The sequence below is a fragment of the Sus scrofa genome, chromosome 1 (genome assembly GCF_000003025.6).
Source record: "Sus scrofa isolate TJ Tabasco breed Duroc chromosome 1, Sscrofa11.1, whole genome shotgun sequence".
Lineage (NCBI taxonomy): Eukaryota > Metazoa > Chordata > Mammalia > Artiodactyla > Suidae > Sus > Sus scrofa.
This window is the reverse complement of record NC_010443.5, coordinates 249,345,158-249,371,396: the sequence shown is the minus strand read 5'-3', so window position 1 is coordinate 249,371,396 and position 26,239 is coordinate 249,345,158. Positions and strand designations below refer to the sequence as shown.

Below are 26,239 nucleotides of genomic sequence, written 5' to 3'. Positions count from 1 at the left end.
CTTCTTGGTGGAATATAGGCTAAGGCTTGAGTGGCTAAGGCTGGGGTGGTGTTTTAGTCTCTAATAATAGTTGCGCTTCTGTATATTTGCCTAATGTTTCTAATATATGTGCATTTTTTATTACTGAAATCTCGCAGACTGTGCTTTTTGTCAATATGCAAGGGTGTACCCCGTTCTGTTTAATGCTACTTGCTGCATTCTCCTTTGTCTGAAATTAATATTGTGACTCCTCATTTCTTTTTGTTTGAATATGATAAAACCAAAGTGTGCTTTTCCCTGTGTTTGTATTTTTACTACCTAAACATAATTTAATACCTTGGTTTTAGAGATGTCTCTTAGAACTAGGTTTTGATTTCTGACCATTTTTATTTATTGTCATAATCAATATTTTGGTCTTATTTCTGTGATTGTCATTATGCTATACTTCCATAATGATTTATTTTATTCTCCAATGTGAGATGCCTTTACCCCAGTTGATATATAAGATCATTCATTGGAGACTCTGAAGAAAATCTTAGTTTTTATTTAAAAAATTAAAAAGCTATTATTAAGCTTTACTAATATTTGATGTGAAATGATACTTTGCTCTGGTCCACATTTAAGGCTGATTCGCTAAGTTGATTCGTAGGAAGTGGGATTGAAGAGAATGATTTCTAGAGGTCAGAGTCAATGAGTATTACACTTTTACATTTTGCTCACTTTCCTTGACTTGCTGGAATTTAAGTGTATTCAGTTAAGCGGATTTAAGTGCTATTTTGTTTACTTTTATATAAGATAATTCACAGAATTGACAAGATTCTTAAGATGATTCCTTAAAAAAACAAACAAACAAACCAGGTGAAAAGTAATGTCCATTATGAAAAAGCAAACACAAGAGACTTATAATAACAACCCTTTCCCCTCCCCCACACAAGCCCAGGTCTAGCTCATACTTTCCCTTTTCCTGGCAGGAATTCACCATTTAGCCACATTATGAGGTAATAGAGAGCATTTTCAAAACGGATGTTTGGAAATGTTTCCTGGTATGTTTCCATTGCTATCTGATACATTGATGAAAACAATATAAATGTTATACCTATAAAAAATAATCTCTCATATCAACACACTTAAAACACTGGAAATAGAATTTTTATCCTGTTTAAAAGTTTTAGAGAACTTTAAACCCATTTGTTGAAGCATAAAACTATAAGAGGTACTTTTCAAGAACAATTGATGGATATCATGGAAGGTGGAAATTTACTACCGCATTTCAACAATAGCAATTACATAATTGGTAGAGGAAATAGAACATAAGTGTCGTGATTATTAAGTATAGCCGATGACATACTTCTTCACTTTGAGTTTGTCTGTGAAGAATTTTTTTCAGCTATTACAGTCATTACAACCAAGTCTGAAATAAAAATGGACCCCAGAATCATACCTTTGAATTGCTGTACTTCAAGGTGTGGAAACAAGATTTTTAAAAACATTGAGAGCAAATTAATCATTCAGCTCCCACTAAAAGCTGTTATTCTAGTGAGAGAAGAAAGTTATTTTGTTATTAATAAATGCAATTAAATTTATTTTAAATTAGGATTAATTTCAGGTTTATCTCATCCTCTTGATGATTCTATGACCATATGTCCTATAATTAATGCAATAAACATTTGCATATGATGACATATGTTTATAATATTTATTAAGAAGTCACTGGACTAGGAATATATTGCTCAAAGTCTCAATGATAAAAATAAAAATGCAATCTTTTTATTTAGCCTATATTTTTCTCTTTAATTAAAAATATATTTGAATATATTTTCCTTAGTTTTTGATGTTGAGAATTAAGCTGTATTCATTTTCATTGCATAAGTAATTTAATATACTTGTGTATATCTTTTTCCACATGTCCTATTTTTTATAAAAAATTGACTTTAACCCTAATTATTGGCATCTTAATCATATAGCTTCTCATAAGAATTATTATTAACATCTGTATTAAATTTTAAAGCCATATTTATAATTATTTAAACAACTCTTTGTTAAGTTTCATATGTATCACTGAGGCTTTTCTACCACAACTTCCTCATTCTTGAATTTTATAATTGTGATCTATGTCTTGATTAAATCTTCAAGTAATTTTTATCCATATATGCTTTTTTGAAAGCATATATGGATGACCATATATACTTTGCTGGAAGCATATATGGACAATATAATGTTTATGTCTTTTAACCTTCAGCATAAGATTTTCAGCCTCAGATATATAAAGCAATTGTTTAGTTACAGAATTCTATGTCATAATCTTTTCCCCTCAAAATGCTCTAGATATCACTCCACTATTTTCTGGAAGTTTGGAATACAGAGACATCTGTTTTTTATCTATTGTTATTTTTAAATATTATTTCCCCCAGAGGTTTATATTCTTTGGTTCTTCTACTGGTCTGTCCCGGGCTCACTCCTGGACATGGCTGTGATCTGTCATTGGCTCTGGGGCTTGAGAGTCTAAGATGGCCTTTGATGCACCATCTGGGACCTGTTAGAGTCATTGTCCATTCAGTCTCTCTGCTGGCCCCGGTCCTCTCACATGGTGATGGGAGTGTTCCAAAAGGTGGAAATTAAAGCTATGGCCTAGGCTTTAGAACTCATACAGTGTTATTACTGCCACATTCTTTTGGCCTAAGCAGGTCACAAGGCCAACCAGATTCTATCTGCTCTGGATAGAAGGGTGTGACATCATGATTTATAATAAGAAATACATGTTTTATCTTTGTCCCCATTGTTCCTGGCCAAGAGATTCTAAAACCTTCAGAACCTTCAAGGTGACAGTGACTTTTTGTATGCTAATGGGCTGATGGTGGCTGAGGGCTCCCAAATGGGGGCTTCAGGATGGGGTCTGGTCACCAGAGGAACCAACCTTGTGATTAGGTAGCTGCAACTTTCAGCCCCACCTTATAAACTCTGGGGGGCAGAAAGGGGCTGGAGATAGATTTAATCACTAATTGACAATGATTTAATCAATCATGCCTATGACATGAAGCCTCTGTTCTCAGGTGGCTGTGGGGTGAAAACACAGTAACCACTTGTTATAGGTCCCCAGTACTTGTCCCTTTGGAGAAGGAATTCAGCTAAGTGACTGAGAGTAGTGAGGCAAATAAGTGTTTTCATAGAGAGAGAACAGAAAAGATAAGCGTGGAGAAAGCACAAGCAAGCTCTGGCGAGTGGCGGGAGGGGGAGGGGAAAGACGAAATGATGGAGAGGGAGAGAGACAGAGGCAGGCAGAGAGAGAAAGAGAGAAACACCTGCTCTGGAGGTCATTTAAATCACTTGTATGGGGCCGTCCTTCTGTGCTTCCTCTGGCCAGTCATCTTGCCTCATCTTGCCTTGTGCCCACTTTTGGCCTGACTCAGGGCCCTCCCATGTGTGTGCCCATCTTTTACCCAAGACAGATTCTACCGCCAGAGTTTCTGGAAAGTTGATAGGATGTACCATGGTCTGGTGCCCCTCCCTTCTCTGACCTTTGGGGAACCTTACTGTGTAGTTGCAGAGGTCTCCTTGCCCTCAAGAGTGAGAAATAGATGGTCTCTATCTTTTATCCAAACAGGGCACAGCTCTTCCTTGGTCCTGCCATAATCTTTATCTTGAAGTTATCTGTCCACAGGGATTGGTTGCTCAGCCTGGGATTCGCCTATCTCCTGTCTCACCTTCATAATAATCCTAACAGGAAAGGTTCGGAGCACTTCTAGGTTGCTGAACACACGGGAGGGTGGCATATGCAGGGAGAGCATGGATGGCCTATGGCCTATACTCAGTACTTTACCCTGCATCTCTTCTACTTGGCTGTTCCTGAGTTGTATCCTTTTAAAATAAATGGGTAATCTAGTTAGTAAGCTGTTTTCCTGAGTTCTGTGACCCATTTAAACAAATTGTTGAACCCAAGGAGGAGGTCATGGGAAGTTTTCATTTATAGCTGATCAGCTAGAAGAGCAGATGACAGCCTGGACTTGTGATTGGCATCTAAGGTGGAGGCAGTCTTGTGGTACTAAGCCCTTAACTTGTGAGATTAACTAACTAACTAGCTAACTCTAGGTAGGTAGTATCAGAATTCCACAATACCAAACCAAACCAAACCCCAGACAAAAAGGAGTTCCCATTGTAGCTCAGAGGTTAAAAAACCTGACTAGTATCCATGAAGATGCAGATTTGATTCCCGGCCCCACTCAGTGGGCTAAGGATCTGGCATTGCCATGACCTGTAATGTGGGGCACAGACACAGCTTGGATCTGGCATTGCTGTGGCTGTGGCAGCTGCAGATCCGATTCAACCCGTAGCCTAGGAATGTCCATATGCTGTGGGTGCAGCCCTAAAAAGACAAAAAAAAAAAAAAAAAAAAAAAAAGAAAGAAAATTTAATTGAATTATAGGACACCTAGTTGTTGCCTGCAGAGGATTGGAGAATTCCTTTGTGTGGGAAAAAATATACACATCTGGTGTCAGAAGTGACTATGGGTGTGAGTATAGTAGAGTATGGAAAAACAGTTTTCCTTTAGTTGGCAAAGAGAGCATAGAGAGGAAATCGTTTTTCCTTTCCAAAGGCACAGTAAAGTCACATTGCTGTGGGGTGTGGATACTGTGAGGGAAGGAATTTGCAGCCATTAAACCATTTACCATTCCAACAAACGGCAACATTCTACTTAAAAATAGAAATCCATTTGTCCTGCCTCTACGTGACAGTTCCAGGTCTCAGATTCCTTCCACCTCTGAGGACCCCTGAGTCCTTTGTCACCAGTTAGCCAATGCAGAGAGATTTGATAGAGAAGGCACACTGGCTTCTTACAAGACAAACAAACAAAACCCTTAGCCCAGGAGAGATACTTTACTTCTGCTCATATACCTTTGTAAGAACTATTGATGTGGCTCTACTCCAAAGTTAAGGGACAGGTGTCTCCCAAGAATAGTAACAGAAGGGGGACTGTGAATTTTTAGTGGATAATCAGCCATTTATGCCACATTCAACAATTTTTTTTTTTGTTTAAACTTCCACTGCTGTTATCAGATACTCATTGAAAAACCCTCCGGAATCTTTCTGAGACACAGATTGGCATATTTGTGTGCTCATTTCTTAGAGTAAATGTTTCAAAGGAATAATTTCATGTTTTCAAGGTGGTTTTCTTATTTGGCCTTGCAGCCTCTATTCAGGACCTAGGCTGACCCAGTGTTGGATGCCTTTGCATTTAGGTGGCTTTTTGCTTCTGTTTGTGAGCACTTCCTTCTTGACAATTCCTGGCTTAGGAGAAGGCTTAGCAGCACAAATAGCATTTTGATTGTTGGGTCTTCCTTTCCCAATGTCTCTTTCCACCCTTCCAAATTAGCTGGTTTTAAAGGAGTTGTCTGGGTCCTTCCTCTTCTTTGCTATTCCTTCTCTATCACTGGGACATTCATACGTCGAGCCTAAATGGTACCTTCTGTTCATTACCATCAGCCTGTATGAAATACACATGCCCTAACGTGTCAGGCATATGCATGGCATCCTTCCTATTTTCCAGTGCTGTTGCAGGTTTTTCCCTAATTTTATATCTATTGGTCATCCCATTTGACTGAGGGTGGAGGGCTGAATGTTTGACGCCTGCACTTACATCACCATCAGATGCAGAGAAATTACAGTCTCACATTGAAATGCTTGTGGAAATTATACGGCCTGTGATATCAGTTTCTTTAAAACACCTTGTAAACTTTTACTTTTGCAGAACTATCATAAATCTTTTTAATTCAGCAGTTTACACGAAGTACTCCAGTATTCTACTGAGAAGTAGAGCTTTTTTTTTTGCTTGATCGAAACTTTGCACCGTTGGAAGTTGTTAAGAACACCATTTGTTGCAGCCAAATTTCTCCATATCTGATAATCAAAAATAATGATAGCTCACATGTGTATCCATTTAGGGAGTAGTTCTGAGGCTGCGCAGCTGTGCCTGAAGTGGTCCTGAGAAGTGGGGTGCCGGCGGTATCAGGAGTGGCACTTCTGCCCTCAAGCAGCTCGCAGTCACTGAGGGGCAGATGGTGATTAATTAGTGTGATGGTATTTTGGAATATGAATCAGCATGCTTTCCTTTTCTCTGCTTCCTTGCATGTGACCTTTCCTCAGTGGTTTTCACACTAAGTCTGGGGGAAGCAGGAATGAAAGGGTAAGAAACAGCAGGTGGGGTGAGCTTTTCTTTTCCATTTTGTTTTCAACCTCCAACACGGGCTTTTGTGACCCAGCAGTCAGAAGGCAAGCTTGAGAGAGGTGAGGCATAAACATTATGCCAACACAAGAAATTTTTTGAAAGAGTTATCTATCGGACTTGTGGCCGAGGTATGGTTCAGGGGAGGAGGAGCAATGACCTTGTGGAGCTGGGAGATGTGAGATGGAGGGTCAGGTCTGGATGTCCATGTGAAGGACAGCAGGGTCCACACAGCAATCCTCTACAACTTTTTCAGCCCAAGACCTTATTGAGCTGTAAGAGGTGCCTTCTGCCATCTTTTCCATGGCTCGGGCAATGAGGAATCCTTCTCCCTTAAAAACAAACAAACAAACAAACAGGTTGAGTGTCATGACCCCCAAGAAATAGTTGATGATGTGGAAGAAGAAGCCAAGAAGAAGCCTCTGGACTGGCTTTCAACAAGAGTGAGCAAGGGTGAAACCCACTCTGTTTTCACAGATAATTATAATGCGAGATTCTGAAACAGATTTTTAAGCAAATGGCTATAAAGCAAAGAGAAAAGGAAATAGTGCTAAGAGTGGCCAGCAAGATGGGGCTTCACTAGCAGCAGTGTGACACCCTTAACTCATGTCCTTCTGGGTAAGGCCTGCAAGAGAATGTGTGAAAACACAGGTGCAGTGAAGATAATTACATGGTTTTAGTAACATAGTGTTTGAACTCAGGATAAAGACTACATCCAGCAAAAGACTTAAAAATGGCATTTATATGAAAGCTTGTTGAAGGCATGTGAATCAATTCATGTATAACCATACTTTTAATAAAAACCACCTTAATTAAAAAAATTGGGGTTCCTGCTATGGCACAATGAGTCAAGAATCCTACTGCAGCAGCTCAGGTCACTCAGAGGCTCAGGTTTGATCCCCTGTCTGGCTTAGTGGATTAAGGATCTGGTGTTGCTGCAGCTGTGGTGTAGGTTGCAGCTGCAGCTCAGATTCCATCCCTGACCTGGGAACTTCCATATGCCTTGGGTGTGGCTATGAAAAAAAATTACGTAAAATTATTATCGTCCTTGTAAAGCTAATTCCTAAGAACAGAGTAGAGAAAAAATCATGAGCATTCTAAATTGAGCCTGAAATATGTATTACATATTAATATAAAACATATTTCTACTTTTAAGAAAATTATAATGGTTTGTGGGATTATGGGAGGATTTTCTTATTTTCAGGTTTCAAATGAACATATATTTTATAATTAGAAATAATGTGATTACAATTCTTTTGAAAATAGGAAATTGAAGATATATTCTGATGAATAAAGCATTTTTTTCTATAAATTTTTCTCTATAAACTATCTTGGTATATCAAAATAATAATTTGAAAACTTGAAATTAAGGTTTTAAAAATTTTAATAAATTTTGTTGTAATGAGATTATTTTTGGTTTTGTCCAAAGTGCACTGAAGCTATAACTACCTTAAAAATTTGGCATTTTCACCATGACTAATAACTTCTAAATACTATTGCTTTGAAAAAAATTTAGGAAAGCAATTCTTTATTCTTAGAAACCAAAGACAAAGGATCATGTGACCCTGTTTCCTCTAACTGACTTCATTCCTCTTGACTACTTTGACATCTACTCCACGTCCTGTTTCAATAACCTGGTTGACGTTGATCTCAACATTTCATTGGGAGTTCATGGTGGAAAGAAATTCCTCTGAATATTTGTATGTCATTCTTATAGTAAATGCAGTGTCGTTTGCATTTTGTAACTTTTTTTGCTAGCTTGTACCCCTTTGAAGACTTGGGTACTTTTATATTATTAGCTCAAAGACAATTATTATCATTTGCCCTCTTGATTTATGCTGAGACCTCAGCGATTGAGCCATGATTCACAGGGTCATTATATAAAATTGCATAAGTGCTCCATGAACAGAAATTTTCTTTAAACTTCTTAACATCAAACTAAAAGAGGAGTTGGTTTCCTAGCATTTTCCTTTAAAAAGGGCTGTGTTATTATAATAGCACAGTTGTAGCTACTGTGGTTTGCTCTTGTGGATGTAAAAAGGTACACATTTAAATTTCAGAAATGACATTATATAGCAAAAAGAACACCAGCTTTAGAAACGACAGACTTGACTTCTCGTTCAACACTCAGATAATTACTTTCTGTATATTCTTAGACACATTATTTCACTTCTCTGAGCTTCTATTTTCTCATCTTAAAGTGGAATTAAAAGATAACCCCAAACTGTCTTTCAGGATTGTTATAGGATTAAAAATATATTATGCCAAGTGCCATATGTGTAGTAAATGCTCAATAAATGATAGTAATATTTTGTTCGTATCTTTACTTTCTGTCAATTCCTATGTTTGCAGAACAGCGGGGATATCCTGAATGATGAATTACCAACTGTGGCTCTGAGTTTTGGAATTTAGGAAGGCATGGTTTGGGATACATGAGCTCATATCTGTACAATAGCCTTGAAAATTCAACTGCTTTTTTATTATATGAACAGCAGGATCCTCTATCACATATTTGTAGTGACTAAGTCAGACAGCTTCCATAACTGACATTTTAGCTAGTTTAAAATATAACTGAAAATCAAAGGCTGCCTAATCTTGTTAACTGTGTTAAAAACGCATTGGTTTTTTAAGTTCAGTGACTACTCACTAAGCCATTACCAAGCACCTGAATATAGAGTAAAAAGGACCAGCAAGCCTCCTGGTTGCATGGAAATGGCTTTTGAGTGGGAAGAGAGCTAAGAAAAAAACAGATCAGTTCATAAATAAAATAATTAGAGTTTGTCCAAAGTGTTGGGGAACTCAGCTGGAGAGTAACAGAGGACTTATTGAGATAGAGTGATCCTAATCCTGAAAGGCCTACGGCTGCTGCTGACATTTAAACTTCAATGAGAAGCAGCAACTTCTGTGGAGGCTGGAGACAAGACTGGTCCAGGAAGCCAGAAAAGCATATACAAAGCCCTAAGTCTAGAAACATGGAACATTTGATGAATATCCAGGTTGTTTTCAGAGCCATCAATAACCTTTCTTCTGTCATTCCACTTGTTGAATAAGTATTGAAGTAAGACTTTGATAATTTGAGATTTGTTAGCCGTATATTAAAATACACTGTCATAAGATAGTCCAGAAGATTATATAGGCAGGTAACATTTTTGCTAAAACAGGTTTATGGGTTACCAAATAAAAGCTATTCAGTCTTCTTGTTTCTTATTCTAAACAGTAATTATGATAATAATATCACTGTTCTTTCATAGTGTATTTGTAGTCTCCAGAGAGCCAAGAAAATATCAGAATACTAAGTGGAGCTGGGGAATTGGGGTTGGTGTCTGTTTCCTCAGGCTCTCATGGACACTATTGATGTTCTCATCATCCAAATGTATAGAGTATCTTAAGTTCAGGTGGCTCTGAAACTTCCCTCCCTCACAAACTTGACTCCAGAATTTTTGCTTAGCCTGGGAGCCCCAGTGACTGAACACTACTCATAGGACCTCTCTGATTCCAATACCTTCCTTGTCTTAGGGATCCTCTCTCCTCTTTGTGTTCCCTTCCTCTTACTCGAAGGCACTCGCTGCTTCTGTTTCCCCAGCAAAATGCTCTTAAGGTCTCACTTTTGGAAGATAAGAGCCAGGTAGGGAGGGTAACTGTGGGCCAGAGAATGGCTTGGCTATCCTTTTTGAATAGGTTGGGAAAAATGTAGTAAGAACCAATACCTAATACTTGCCATCGGGAAGCACAGAATGTCATAGAATATGTTTTATTTTTTTAAACTTAGGTTCTGTTTGGTCAAAGCTATATGTGTATGTAATTCTATGAAAAGTAACGCTTCTTTGTCTATTCCTATATTCCTCTTTTTGGTGGCAGCAATTGCAACACTTCTAACTCTTTTAGCATTTAGACTCTTTCAGCATTTTTCTCTATATATTTAAGCCAAGCTTATGTTGCTATTTCTTGATGTGTCAAAACTGCATTAAGTTATAATACTATTTTAATTACTACACTATGGTAGATGAGGATTTATCGCTATCTACCTTTCTCATTCCTTCATTCTCTCCGTGTAATTGTATGACCACTTAAGATGATTTATAGCTGGGCATGCAGTATTGTATGATTAGTTTCTTGCACAGTATTTCCTTGTACTTGGAATTACTCTTGTTTTTATCCTTTCCTTAGGTTTCTGTGTACTCATCATTCATTCATTCATCCTTAACCTTAACACCCAGTTGTGTAATTCAAAACACATTAGGTAGTCTATCAATTTCATCTCTTTGAAGAACTTTCTTCTGGAATCTTTTAATCTGCTCCAACCTGGAGCAGGGTGGTGGCCATGGAAATATGTTGCCCAGAAACCCCTTTAAGGAGGGACCTTTTGTTCTGGCTGCTGGGAATAAGTCAGCAGACAGCCTCCAGCTGTCAGCTTCATCATTTTTTGTCTCAGCTGCAGAGAGCTGTCCTGCCCAAGAGCATGCCTTTCCCCAGGTGGCCCATATCCAAAAACTGATAATGGAGAAGCTATAAAAGTCACTTCAATCACTTCAGCCCACTGTGGAGCAACTCAAATGGACTATAATGTTCTAGAGTCACTGAGGAATTGGCCAAAGCTTTATTGTATCTGCATTATAATTCAGCTTCTCCTACTGTTCCATTTTGCTTCTTCCCTCTCACTTCTTCCCAATTCCTGAGAAGTATTGATTTCCAATAAATATTCTCATGCTGAACTCCTTATCAGCCTCTGCTTCAGGAGAACCCAACCTGAACTAATTTCTCTCTTAGGGCTTCTGCACAGTTTTTTTGCAATATCTCTCACTATCACCCTGGAGATTCCCTCTGATGTTATGAATCTTCATTGTTATGTTGGATTCTCTATTTCCTGGAACTCCAGCCTTCTTCTCGTTGGTTTATTCTCTTTTTATGGAACACATTCTCTAGTAGCTTCCCAAGGAAAAGTACCTGGAAGGTAAAAATTTTTAAACATTGTGAATCCAAATATGGCTTTATTCTCATCACATGTAATTGACAGCTTCTTTAGATATAATCTTCTGGGTAGGAAGTAATTTTCCTTCAGAATTTGAAGGGATTGCTCAATTTTCTTTTGGTTGCAAGATTTCTGTTTAGAACTATTATTCCAATATAATTCTTGAACTTTTATATGAAAACTTACTTCTTCTCTGCAAACTGTAGGATCTCCTTTGTTCTCATATTTATAATTCTGCTGAGTCTATTACTACGAACCCAGTTGCTTTCCATTTTCCAAATTTTTTTGCTCTTAGCTCCTTTGTATTTTCTTTGTGTATTTATACCTTAAAACAAACATATAGGGAGACAGATAAACAATAACAAAGCATGAAAAATGTGTAATGGCATTAAGCTAGACTTTTGGGAAGGAGGGAGCAGGGATTAAATATGTGTATTTAAGAAGTATAATTCGGAGTTTCCAGTGGTTAATGAACACGACCAGTATCCATGAGGTCTTGGGTTTGATTCCTGGCCTTGCCCAGTGGGTTAAGGATCTGATGTTTCCATGAGCTGTAGTGTAGGTCACAGAGCCGTGGTGTAGGTCGCAGATGTGGCTCAGATCCCAGGTTGCTGTGGCTGTGGTGTAGACCAGCAGCTATAGCTCTGATTTGACCCCTAGCCTGGGAACCTCCATATTCCTTTGGTGTGGCCCTAAAAAGACCAAAAAAAAAAAAACTATAATTCATTTTTTTTTTCAAGGAAAAGTTTATCTAGTGAAGCTGCTGTGTGTATCTTTCTCTCCCCGCCCCAACTCTTCTCTAAGCACTAATTGCATAACTATCCTATATCACATCTTGTATCTACAAAGTCACTGTTTTGGGGCCTTTGACTCTTTATATCAATAGCTAGGATAAAGAGCTCTGTTCTGTCCTGACTGCAGTCCTGTGCAGACTGTGCTGAGTGCTAGCCCAACTGCTGCCAAAGGGAGGAGTCCTGTTTATGCATTAGAGTCAAGTCGGATACCTGTGAATTTCCTTAAGACTCAAATCCAGGAATGTCCATCTTCAGTAAGAGTAGGGAGTTGCACTCCTTCTAGGAAACAGAAATTGTGAAATAGAACCTTAAGAATGTTATTGAAAATTCCTACCTACCATCACTTTTTTGGTGGGGGTGACTGACAAGGTGAAAACAGAACTCCCTCAGCTGAAACTAATGAATAATTAATCCTGAGGGAAGTGACAGAAAATGGATTCCAGTGAATCAGCTGCCAAATTCGTTATATCCTTTGGAATTAGACATGATCTATATATGAGGTACAATTTTTAAGCATTATGTGCTAAGTTATGTGAACTCAAAGACTGTAGTTCTTACAGGGTTTAATTAGTTGAGAAAATGAGAAATAAAAGTTTCTTGTTCTGTGTGTTGTAGTGATGAGAGAACCAGCAGAAGGCCAGAAATTCCTCTTTTTTTTTTTTTTGTTCTAATTTCAACCATTGTGTTGAATAGATTTATTTGGGAAAGTTACTTTATCTAAGATTTATGATCCTTCTTTGTAATTTTGAGAAAATACCAATGTCTTCATAGTGTTGTTAACAAATTAATGCATATAAAGCTATGAGCACAAACAGTATGTTTGTAAATGTTAGGTGTTCGGTCGATGGTAGTTTTCTTCCCTCGTGTCATCTATATTTGACTAGGAATGTGGTGATTTTTGTGTGCAAGAACATTTTGGAGCCACACCATTAACACTTCCTTCAAAGAATCTACAGGATGAGGAAGTTTCTTCTGTATTAACTGAATTGTGAATTCAGATGGGTCTTACTCTCCTGCATACACATTCAATCCTCAAATTGGGGCCAATCAATTTAAGCTGTAGTGTGGAGGACCTGACAATCAGGGAAGATTTCATAGCTAGAATTAACTGCAGCAAAGAAAATTGGGTCTGTAAATAAGAACTGACAGCTAAAGCAAACATGAATTTTAATGGCACATGTTAACCATACACAATTTGAGATTGGCAGTGGGGAATTCTTTCCGAAAACAGGCACTAGGTAGGATGGGTCTTGACTTGGGAATTCACAGGGGCACACACATCCATTCAGTACACCTTTTCTGGCCCAAAGACATCAGCACACCTAGAGACCCACAATATCAGGGAAAGTGGCCTCTCTATTCACATCAAATGATCGTATGTACAGACTGTTTCCATTTAATATAATTGTCAGCAGTAAAGACTCATTTGGTATAACTTAGAAGTGACAAGGAAATTGGATGGAATTTCACTTGGTTGACTCTAGAAGAACAATGAAGCAGTGACTAGAAGTCTTAAACCCTAATGTCTATGAAGGCTTAGCAGGTTTGTGTCCACATTAAAAGTGATGGCAGAAAGGAAGTCCATTTAGTTATTGAGGACTTTTACAGGATCCTTGTCCTGTCTCATCAGTTTCTGGACTGAAGGATGATAGCACCATCATCCCCAGCTCCTTGTCATGATTGTGGATGGAGAAAGGCCAAAGGGCAGAGGAACAGCCAGTAGCCTGGATGTTACCTGCTTCAGAATTGTTCACACTAATGTTGACCCTCTGGGGAGGCCAGAAAAGCATAACTTTTTTTGTGCTTCCCTTGAGTAAATCCAATTACTATTTGTTCTTCCTAATGAGAATGTTTAAAAAAAAATAGTGAACATTATCTGAATGTCTTAGAAAGGGAAATATGCAAAAATACAGTTTTTACATTTCAATATATGCATTTATGTTTTAACTGGTAAAAAGCTTATTTTATTAACTATACTTTTTTAGCTAAAAGATAAATATTTTCTAAGTTCTTTTCTAAGAAAATGCAATTCCTCACTTATTGAGTATTCTTTTATTCTTCTATTAAATAAGGTATAGAATTTGTTGTAGAAAATTATATTCTCTAATACTAAATACTCTGGTATGTCTTTACAGAAAATACAAATATGTAATTAGTGGTTAATGAGTAATCAGGTTTTTGTTAGAGGGACATAATCCTGAAAATCAAGGGTGAGATGCGATTTTTTTTGGTTGGAGGGGAGGCGTTACATGTAGAGAGAGTTATGACAAGATTTGAGAAACCTATATGTGTCCCAAGAACTATCTATAGATTAAATCAATGTTGCACATACACATGGCATGTTGGATTAGCACATGAAGATTTCTTCAACTTTAAAATGTTGTCCTCACCTTTGAGAAGTTTTGTAGCCATTTTTCTGTTGTGAATTTTCAAATATAACCTGTCTGCTCCCTCACCTGGTGCATATTGTCATGGATGGGAAATAGGTAGTAAGGTCTCCATGGCCTAGATACTGAAATCAAGCTCAGAGAAGCTCTGTAATGTGGTCAAGGCCATGCAGCTACTCAGTGATAGAGCCAACTTGAAAACCCAAATTGGTCTTATTTCAAAGCCCAGACTCTTTTTACTCTACCATGTTGCCTTTCAACTAAGCACATTTGCTTTTTTATACTGTAGTTTCAAAGATTCAGTTCCATGAGGAAGTGGCAAGAATATGTACACATAGGAAGGTAGAACTATATTTTTATGTGTTGCTTTGAGCCTCAAAAATCAGCTATTTAATGCAATAAAAGAGAGAGGGTTAAGTGATGCCCAGTGTGGAAGGAAAAAAGGAAATGACTTTAACCCACTAAGGAGCCCCTGGAAGAATGGCCAGAACTCTGCCCGGGGAGTCAGGCTTAACTGCAGCTCAGGCATCAACCTCTGCATGACCTGGGGGAAGTCCCTATCTTACTTTGTCCTTTATTCCCCCATTTGTAAAATGAAAATGTGAAACCAAGCCCCAGAGACAAACTGGGTATCTGTTCTGGCTTCCTAATCCAACTGTGCAAAACATCTGGACTATGAAACAAAATTAGATTCAAGTCTTCATTGTTATCACTGACTGTATTTCTTGAGCAAATAACTTAATATGTTTTAACCAAACTATTCTCACCCCAAATTATGCTGATGAAGAAATAACAACAAATATTCCTTCATTTACTTTCCCAACAGGCAAGTAGTGCTATAAACCTCGATCCTGACACCTTAACATGATGTTGTCAAAAAAACAAAACAAAACAAAAACAACAACAAAAAAAAAACAGTGGGAAAATATATACAGAAAAGTTACAAAAATTTTCTTCACAAATCAAAGTGCTATGAAATAGCCACAGGGGAAACTGTTTTCTCAAATAGGTCTCAAGGACAGATTGTATGTTTATATACCTTGTTCACCACAGAAACATTCTCAGACTTTCAAGGAGACTTATTGACAAATGAATATCTATCTATCTATCTGTCTGTCTGTCTGTCTATCTGTCTATCTATCTATTTATCTATCTATCTATCTATCTATCTATCCATCCATCCATCCATCCATCCATCCATCCATATGGAAAGTATCATATCAAACAGAATAAGATACAACAATAGCTTAAGCATCAGTGGAACTCATTGGTAGCAGAGGGTGGAGCTGGTGAGGTGTCCTTAGATTTCTGTCCCTCAGCAGATGGATGAAGACTGGGAAGCCTGCCCCGGGGTAATCCTTCATTCCCAGAGCCATTAGAGTGAAGAGGAAGAAGAGTTTGTCAGTGGTCTGGCTGTACAGCCCTTCCTTCCAGCGGCAGGGTCTTTAGGGGGCCCAACACAGCTTGTCTTCATTTTGAATTATAGAGAAAAAAGAGTTATAGGTATTATTTTTTTCTGAATTATCTGAGAGTTTCTATCAACACTGACAGAGAGAAACACAAAATTTTGAATCAGAGCATTTTATTTATTTTTTTCATATAATGATTTTTATTTTTTTTCCATTATAGCCGGTTTACAGTGTTCTGTCAATTTTCTCCTGTACAGCATGGAGACCCAGTTACATATACAGAGCATTCTATATTTAGAAAGGAGTCCTGAAGTTATGAGGTTTTACAAATTATAGGAAAGAGAATAAAGGCTGTAAGAGTGTGACTCTCTGACTTGTGTAGTGGAAAAAAAAATCAGGGACAGGATGGAGGCAGACCAGGGTCAAGTATGGTATAGTTCATGTCAGTATAAGGTCTTGGTAAATAAACCAGAAAAACTGAAGTTTCAATTAGGAATTGAAAAGTTGAGAGTGAGCCCAAGATGGCTATTACTGCCACCACCACCAATCAATCAATAAGAAAGATAAAAACAAAAATAGCAATAGTAACAATGACTCTTTTGCTATTTTTAGACCTGGCATTGCCTTGAGATGAATTAAAAAAAAAAAAAAGTTCAGGAAGATGGTCTTGACTTGAATCCTGTTCCCATTATGCCTTCATACAAAGGGGACCTTTCATCTTATAAATAAAATCCAAATTTGATGGAGTTCCTCTGTGTTATGAAACTACTGCCCTACAGCACTTTGAAAGGGAGAGAATAATTTGGCTTAAAACTGTAGCATGTAAATGCGCAGCAGTGGGAACCAGGGCCTCACTGTTCAATCCCACAGGACATTCCAAGAGAAAACTGCTTGGCTTGTCAGGCAGTCTTCCTCCTAGTACTGGAAAAGCAGCATTTTATCATAATCCTCATTTGTCAGATGAAAAGTCCTTCGTATTACCTGCCTCATCTGTCCTTAAGCATTCTTAGAGGATAAAAGGAGTCTAAGGGTGGCAGGAAACTCAAGGAACTCCTGCTTTTCAAATACTTGAGCCAAAGAATCAGTTCTGTCCAAATGCGCTGGAGGGAATAATTGCTAAACTTGGGCAGTAATTTTCAAGGAAATGGAGAAAGAAGCGGAATGGCAGCCAATGTGATAAAACTGGGCTTGACTGAGGCTGACCAGTAAGGAGGAGGGACAGCCCCCCGACACCTGGCTATGATCCTTCACACCTTTCCCTGGGCTAATTCTACCTTCTTAGAAGCCCAGCCTTCCAAACAGGTTGAATGGTGATTCTTTGGCCAGTATATCTGAGTTTCTTCATGTTGCCAGCCAGCAGCTCCTTATTACACATGTAATTCAGGGAGATGGATTTAGTTTCTAGAAAACTAGATTCTTGCTCAAATGGCTCTGGTCTTGCCTGATATCCACATCGTCGTTATTGGCGTTTATTGTCTACTTTCATCTGGTAATAGGTCTTGGGGAACCTGCAAGCTGCCAAGTCACTAAAAAATAAAAATCACTGTCTTTTTGAGAATGTAGTCTTGAGACAAGGATCAAGGTCATCGGTAAACTCCTCCTGATTGACCCCATAGAAGCAAAAGTCCAGGAGGTCTTCTTTTCCAGGTAGTTTATCCCCAGGAAAAAGTCTGCTGAAGAAGTTGTCTGAGAATGGGAGTTATTTGGAGCCTCCAGCACCATCTTCTGTCTCTGTGAGAGGAAGACGTAGGAACCACTGGTGGGCTGGGCAATGGAATGGTGATTCTCCTTTGTTCCTCCAGTCAAGCGCTTCCTAATGTCCAAGGCAAAGCTTCATGTCTTTTATGTGAGCACTTTTTATCCAATTGTGATGTTTGGGGGTTAGGCATCTTTTATGTATCAATGTTGAAGTTCCAAACAGTGAGAGAGAACAAAGATGTTTTAGGGGGTATAAAATCTTTAGTTGCAGTATGCCATCCCGGTAATTTACTGAATATTCATCTTTCCTCCAGCTACCATCAGTTCATCTAGCTTAACAACTGCCTTCTTTCAGCTTCTAGAAACCATTAGCATAAAAGTCCCTGGGTGGACAAATTGGTGGAAGAAAACCCATGTGGCAAGGACATAGTATTTGGGTTTCCCAACCACGGCCTTACCATGCCCCTGAGTCCATTAGGCCGGTGGTACAGGGCACCTAGCACATCCCAACCAGGAGTCGTATACACTGCTGGTCCCCAGTATTCAGCCCTAGTGAAAAGAACTTCCCCCATTAGTGTTTCTGAACCTTAGCCTTCCATACGTAAAATGAGTACAGCTATATTAGCTTGTGGTGAAGCAGGTACTTGCTGGCATGTTGTAAAAACCCAACAAGATGATGTGTTGAATTTCCCAGAACAGTATCTAATTAATTCCATTTTTTTTTTTTTTTGCTTTTTCTCTCCTCTTTCCATTTATGAATTAGAACCAATCTAAAGTCACTACAGAATCAACATCTATACCCATAGTCTTCTAATCCTCGCCTCTCCTGAGGAAAACAAGAAAAATCTATACTTTTCCCCTCCCATAAAACTGGAACTTTTTTTGAACTGGTCTAACTGATGTCTCCCAACATTACCTCCCAATCTTACTGTGTCCTCAGGTCCCCCAGTCCTGTGCTAAACACCACTGCATTAAGCACCACTGCATTATTCCCACCTTCCCCTGGAAAACATCCGCATGCTGCACTCTTATTGCTGCTTGAATCCCACTGTATAGTTATGGGCCATGTCTTCTTCCTCATCTATACCGTAAGTTCCTTGAGGGAAAGGTCTAGTTGTTGTTTGTATTTGATATCAGGTACCTCGTAGGTAACCAATAAATTTTTGCTTAATAAAACATTCAGTCAAACTCTGGGGGGTTGTAAAGATGGCCTGGACATTTTAGAAGGATACTTTTGGTTTCCTTGAAGACTTCCCACCAAATAAATACATATGATTTCATTTTAGAGGAAGGATAATTGATTTTTCTTTATGAGTAAGGAAGACACTTTTTTTTTCTTCTTACTGATGTGTAGTGAAGGACATAAATTACACAGGAAACAGGACGCAGAGACATAAACCTGCTTAATCCAATTATGCATTTCAGTCAACAAACAGGGTCCCAAGAGAGGGGAGGATAATGCAGGGGATGGAGACCACTGAAGGGGAGCTAGGAATCTGTGTGCTTCACTTTTCTAAAAACAGAGAGAGAGAGAGAGAGAGAGGAGCCAAGAGAGAAGGAGGTAGAATAGCTGTCATAGGAAGAGAGAACCAATGTTCTTTATTATATAATATAAAATGAATCTTGAAGAGAGTATTCAGTCTTTAGAATGTTAAACAGTGGATACATAAATAATTTTCTGAAGACAAATGAAAAGAGGCCAAAAAAAAAGCACACAAACAAAACAAAGAAACCAAAGTGAGGAAAACAAGAACCAGGCCTTTAAAAGAAAAAGCAGTCTAATTACAGCCATTTGACTAAGAAAAAGTCATGCTTGTAGCCTGATGGAGACAATACACACTCGACTTCTAATCCCAGGAGAGAGTACCTAAGGAAGGCCACTGGGGTGGGGAGAAAGAGGACCAGTGGGGACACTGAGAGTTAATGAACATAGGACCAACCATTTTCACCTCACATACTGCACCTTATTTCAGTACAGTAACTCTCTGAAGCAAGAGTCTGTTACTTGCATTTGCAAATAAACTGATGTTCAAATATTAACCATTAATGGCACAGCTGAGATTGAACCCATGTCTACTTGACCTTCCACAGCTTCTGCGACTTCTGTACAGTGCCCTTTCCACAATGGGATGTGACTCATACAACCCTGTTCCCCTGGTTGCAGGCTCTAGGCTATTTGCACTGTTGTACATGAACTCTAGGTCAGGGATTCACAGGTCCCCTTCTTGTGTTCTACTAATTAAATGTTCATTACTTACACTATAGTAGTTGAATCTTTCTCTTGCATATAGCTTTGCCCTTCTTTTCTGCAGCTGAACTCTTGGGTTCTTATCTGGGGCCTAGATTGGTAGAGGAATCATCATGGCAGGGGGTGGAGAGGGTCCTCGAGAGTCTCAAACTAGTAATTACCTCCTCTAGCCCAGAAGTGACATTGCTTACAAGAGCCACTCATTTGCAAGAGCCAGACACATGGAAAGCTGAGTGCAGGAAACATTTGGTGAACAGCATCAGTGACTACTGAAGCATTTGTTGTCTTTAACATGCTGTGTATTTTATGAATGTATCATGTTTATTATCTGTCTCCATGTCTAGAATGTCTGTTCCACAAGGACAGAGGTCTTTGTTTCATTTACAAATATACCTTCAGTGCCCAAAACGATGCTTGATAAAAGCAGACCCTCAACCACCATTGAATGAGTGAATAAATATTGTCAGTTCTACTCTTCCTCGCTGAGCAGTCCTGGACAAATTTTTAAAACTTTCTGAGCCTCCAAGTTTCCTTTTAGAAAATGAGGATAAAGGGATGATCTCTCACAGGATTATGATAAGAATTAATGAGGTTAGCAGGTGAAGAGAATAGTGCAAGATCTATCCCATGAAAAGCTCTGGACAAATACTGGTTTCTTTTCACCTCCTGTGGCCAAATTAGTCTTCTGACTTTTAAGCCAATTTTCAAGCAAATGTATGTAAAAAGAAAGAAGTAGAGGAACTGTGTAGTTTGACTCTATTCTCTAACTTTTCTGTTTCTTGCCCAGTGTATAGAACAATACTGATGTTCCTCCCAGAAATTCTTTCCCTAATTGCTGGAAAACTCTGTAAGTGGAGCAAGCTTTATAACTTGGGGTAGGAGTGAGGCTGGGCATAGCCACTGGCCAAGCCTTTCAAATAGTGTAACAAATGATGTGTGGGTACAACTGGGGAAAATGCACACATTCTTCATGAGTCTGGAGAAATCATGTTCGGCCCCCAGGTGCACCTGACCTGTTAACAACATTTAGACAGATTTATCAGCTGTAAATTTTGCACCATGCAAAACAAAACAAAACAAAACAAAAACCAAACACACACACACACACACACACACACACACACACACACACACACCCAACAACAACAAAAAAACCCACATTTTTTTTCTTTCTAACATAAAGCAGAAAGATTTGTCAGCAACGGGGGGAGTTCAGGCAAATTAAGCAGAGGTTTGATTCTCTCTGCCCCTCAGTGGCCTGCTTGTGGCACATGGACTCCAGGCATGAAATTCACTGGAGAATTTCTAGGACAGGCATGGATATGGGCTGAGTACTTCAGCAAGGGCTGATGAGCTCTAGTTACAAGAGTCTGGAGTGAGTAAAAAAAGGGACAGCACATCCTTAATTAACACCATAACAAAGAGGGAAAAAAAGAAAGCACATACAAAAAAAAAAAAAAAAAAAAAGCATGCAAAACTTTCCAGAACATTTTGTGGTTCTATTCTTTATGTATTTTTATGAGATCATCTGCTTGGAAATGTATTGTTAGAAAAACTAGATGGAGTTAGTTTTAAAACGCCCCAGATCAAACTGATTGCAGTAAGTCAGAATACCATACGGGGGATCATGATACATTATCACTATATGGGGAAAAGAAAATGGAATTTGGACCCAAGAAGTGTATTTTTTTTATTTTATTTTTTTATTTTTAGGACTGTACCCATGGCACATGGAGGTTCCCAGGCTAGGGGTCTAATCAGAGCTACAGCTGCTGGCTTACACCACAGCCGCAGTAACACCAGATCCAAGCCGCCTCTGTGACCTACACCACAGCTCACAGCAACACTGGATCCTTAACCCCCTGAGTGAGGCCAGGGATCAAATCCGCAACTTCATGGTTCCTAATCAGATTCGTTTCCACTGTGCCACGACAGGAACTCCCATACTTCATAATTTACCAGTCGTGTGATTCTGGGTAAATCACTAACTCTCTCAACCTCGGTTTCCTCATTTGTAATGTGGTGATTAGAAAACCAAATTTAGGGAGCTATTGTGAGGGTTTCATGAGCTGATATTTGTGAAATTGTGTTATCAATTTTAAAGTGCAGTGGTGGCATTTATAATTTTTCTGGAGAATTACAAACCATACAAAAAAGTTTTCCTATTTGTCCTTGGGAGGTATGTAGACTCATCACCTTCTTCTCCCTTAGCCACCCCCTGTCTTCCTATAGAGCCAGTTAGGGGCATGTGGGTGTATGGGTATTATATATTACATATATATTAGTGTATAATTAGCATTATACATACCAATATTATTATATGCCAGTATGTAATTAGTATGTATGCTGATTATCATTTAGTATATATGAATGTGTTTCTATAGAGAGATATAGCTGTATCTGTATCTAGCTATAGCTATAGAGAGAGCATCCCCTTTTTTAGCCTTTCTACTGTCACTCATAATCTCTTTCCTAGATGGCTGAAATAGCCAGATTGCCTGTCTTTGTGCTGACTTTCGAAACCAAAACAATCTAAATTAAAAGTATATCTGATCATATGCCTCTAAACCAGCATAAAATTTAAAGTCTTCTGTTTAGTCCAGTGGTTCTCAACCGGGATATTTTACCCCTCGGGGGGCATTGACAATATCTGGAGACATTTTTGTTTATCACATTGAGGAAGGGGCTATGTTTGTGCTACTGACACTGGGGAAGTGGAGGCCAGGGAAGCTGTTAAACATTCCACAGTGCTCAGGACAGCCCCTATAACAAAATCATTCTGCCCAAAATGTCAGTAGTGCCAAGGCTGAGACACCTGAGTTCAGCCCATGGGATCTCCCTGATAAGTTTCTTTTTATAAGAAGTTCTGGCTTCATCACTGCCCTTACATTCTGGCCTTGAGCTAAGGTGAATTACTTTCCTATCTTCTGGTCATTTCAGCAGTTCCCAAACTACACAGTATCCCTAGGCCTTTGTCCCTGGCTGGCCTTCCTTGCCTTTTTCATCTAGTGAACTCCACTTCTCATTCTTTTGTGTATCTCCCTGAACCTTATATTCTCTAGGAAGCCTTCTACATACCCTGGGTCTCTTCTCTGTGTGTCCACAGCCCCTTGCCTTCCTCTCTCACTTGAATTATCACACTGTAATGAGATGCATCTTATTCTGCCATTACATCTTTTTGTGTCTGACTCTCCCACCCATCAATGAGTTCAGAAAGAGCTGGGACCATTCCACCTACATCTTTGTATCTTCAGATGCTTGGAATTATCTGGGCACATGAACTTGGTAAATAAGTATTAATAGACACAGAGAACAAATCCAAACCAGTGACCATCTTATACGTGAAGCTACAGGGCTCTTTTCCAAGGTTGTAATTGGACCACTTGAGCAAAAATTCTTTTCTGGTCAGTCCTGTGACTACTGAGCACCCCAGATTATCAGGGAGTGTTGTATTTCTCTAATGGTAGTTAAAGCATATTGATTCCACTGTGTGCCAGGTGCTTGCAAGGGTTTAATATTAAATAAAATATATTAAATATAAAATCCTACTAAATCTTTACTCTTATACAACCTCTCATTATTTTCATTTCACAGATGTGGAAAATGAAGATTGCAGGTTAAAAAAATAAGTCATACACAGTTGATGAAGCCAGAGTTTAATCCAGGCATTCAGACCCCAGAGACCACTCTCTCAACTGCTGTGCTATATTAATACATTGTCAAAATCACTCTCTATTTGTGGTCCCCTGGTAACACAGTTTCATTGGGACTGCATTTTAGAGATGAAGAAATAGAACTTGTAGGAGACAGCCATCAGTGACACATTCCAGTAACATCCAGGCTAGAAACTGATTTGAAGTCTTTCTGTGCAACTGTATCTCAAGGATCCAACTAAGCCTGTATTTGTCAAAGTTTGCCCATCTGCTGGGGCAAAGAAGCCTGCATTTGCCGGTCCCATGTGAGAACAGACCCTAGGAGTCTCAGTGTCCACCTTGGGGATCTGCTACAGATAGATCTTTGGTAATTACTTTGGTCCCTAGAAATCTTTACCAGATCTGAGACAGCTTTGATTCCTGTCTGGGACAAGTTCTGCATCCTGGGAGGTCTTTGTGCTGAATCCCATTTGCTACAGATCTCTAAAAGCTTCCAGGCTGCTTAACTCTTCCCAAACTTTTTGGTTTAAAAATACATTCCTAATCAGTGGGTCTGGGTGCATTCTTTGTGCCTAGAGAATGTTGTTCCCTTCAACTTTGGAGCAGACCAGTACACAGCACAGACCAAAAAATGTGACACTCCATTTCCAGACTGAGTGGGCTGAGAACACAATGTAGGTGGGGCGGGGGAGGGTTTCCCATGCAATTCTGAGAAGAGAGTTTTGCTTTTTCAGGGTGGTCCAGTGGTCTTGCATTGCTGTTGGCCCCATTTGCTGGGGATCCTTTGGGAAACCTCACAGAAAGTTTATTGCAGAAATTCTCACTTTTGCTTTCTTTTCTCTATGGGATATTTTTTTTCCAGGACCCATAGTACACTTTAAATGGTTGTAATTTGTCATTCCTAACTTGCTATAGATGTTTTCATGTTTTCACTCTACAACTACTCAGGCATCTTGGTAGGTGTTGGGGATACAGGAGGGCACATGTAGGCTTACTCTCAAAGTGCTCACAGTCTATTGGGAAAGACACAATAAAGCCAACTGATGGTGATCACCTCTATAATAGAAGCTTAGAGATCCAGAGATGCAGACCGTATGGATCCTGAATCAGCCCTGGGAATTAGAGATAACTTTCAAGATGATCACTAAATTGACTGATGAGGAATAGAGATGAGCCAGGCAAAATGGTATTGAAGGAGCTGGAAGATAAGGATTACAAGAAATAGAAATAGGATATACAAAGTCACTGGGGCAGGAGAGAGTGCAGCACATTTGGGAAGTGCTGGTAGTTAAATTTGGTTGGAAATTAGAGTATGTGTGTGAGGCTAATTGTTGCAGGTGGTGGGGGAGATTGGTGAGAGAGAAAGACAGGTTGTCATGTATCATGCCCTCTAGGACTTTGCAGGTCATGTTAAGGATTTTGGACCTGGTCTTGAGGGCAAATGTAGCAGATTTTAAAAATTAATTAATTAATGGCTTTTTTTTTTTTTTTTTAAGGGCTGCACCTGCAGTCTGTGGAACTTCCCAGACTAGGGGGCAAATCAGAGCTGTAGCCTCTGGCCTACACCATAGCCAGAGCAACACCAGATTCAAGCTGTGTTTCCGACCTACACCACAGCTCATGGCAACGCCAGATCTTTAACCCACTGAGAGAGGCCAGGGATTAAACCCACATCCTCATGGATCCTAGTTGGGTTCTTTGACCACTGAGTCAGAAGGGAACTCTGCAAATGTAGCAGATTTTAATCAAGAATGTGACATGGTCAAGTTTGCCTTTTTAAAGTCCAATTAAGAGGGGATTCAGCAGAAAAGGCCTGGCCCTTCCATGACTGAATTTTTATCAGAACAGAAACTTATTCTTGCCCCTCTCAAAAGAGCCAGCTGCAGAGGCCGTTAGAGAGTCCTGGATAGTTTGATGATAAAGAGTTGAGGCAAAGCCTGGTCAGACCCAGCAGATCCAGGAGCAAACATGGGACAGTGTGAAGCCTGGGGTTCAGGAAGAATGCAAGACGCAGGAAGAGAGAAAAAGAAGTTGCGGGGAAGAAGACTAACTTTCAGCACACTTCATTCCCTGGAGGTAGGTGGAGTTCCCAGGACTGATGTTTCAGGATTTTAGACACAATTGAAGTCTAAGATTCCAGATGGATTACCCAAAGGATGAGGAGAGTAAGTTACCCAGTGCCAGGCACTGGCATAGGCACTTTGCAGACATCCATCTTAACAGCAGTACCGGGAAGTAGGTGCTGTTGTCTATATTTGCCAGCTAAGGTGAGGGAGGCACAGCTAGCAAAGAAAGTAGCATGGTTTTAACCCAGTATTAGAGTCAGAATTTTAACCAGCATTCTCTAGCCTCAGACTCATTTCGCCAAATGTTAGAGTTAGCACTCCACCTCAAGTAAATCATAATAATCCATTGTGCTTTGATGCCTCCTTAATTTTGTTCTTTAAAGAAAAGTGAGTCTGTGTTACTATTTCCCAACATGAAACCTCCATCCCACAATACTTTGCATCAAGTATTCTGGCTTCTGATCTTCTATCAGAAGCATCATCTCATGCCAGGGTGTACTGACTGCCTGGCCATGCTCATGTTTTCCTGCTTTTTAATTTTTTTACATCAGTGTTCAGCTTCCCAGGTGAGCAGCACAAGTGAGCCTTGATAAGCCTTCCTGTTCTTTCACAGAACGATACCCCTCTTCCCTTTGGAGTTCAGTGTCTACCTATTGGGTTAGAGGAGACATTGATACCCACACAATCCTTGGGATGTAGAACGCATCATTCTAATCTTGAATGAATCTCACCTTAATCTTCCTCAAAGTACCACTCCCAGCCAACTTGCTTGGGTAAATTTAGTTGCCAGAAAGAAAGAGCTCCAGTTGTCTCAGATAG

General features: G+C 39.3%; 1 long non-coding RNA gene across 1 annotated transcript in view; it reads right to left on the bottom strand.

Annotated features, from left to right (window-relative positions):
• The window catches only part of LOC110256027, a 51,596-nt gene continuing 34,242 nt past the window's right edge, over positions 8,886-26,239 (bottom strand). The window contains exons 2-4 of the long non-coding RNA XR_002337186.1: positions 12,170-12,238; positions 11,352-11,490; positions 8,886-11,140 (exon numbers count right to left, since the gene is read on the bottom strand). This is a non-coding gene — a long non-coding RNA (uncharacterized LOC110256027). The remainder of the gene's footprint in view (positions 11,141-11,351; positions 11,491-12,169; positions 12,239-26,239) is intronic.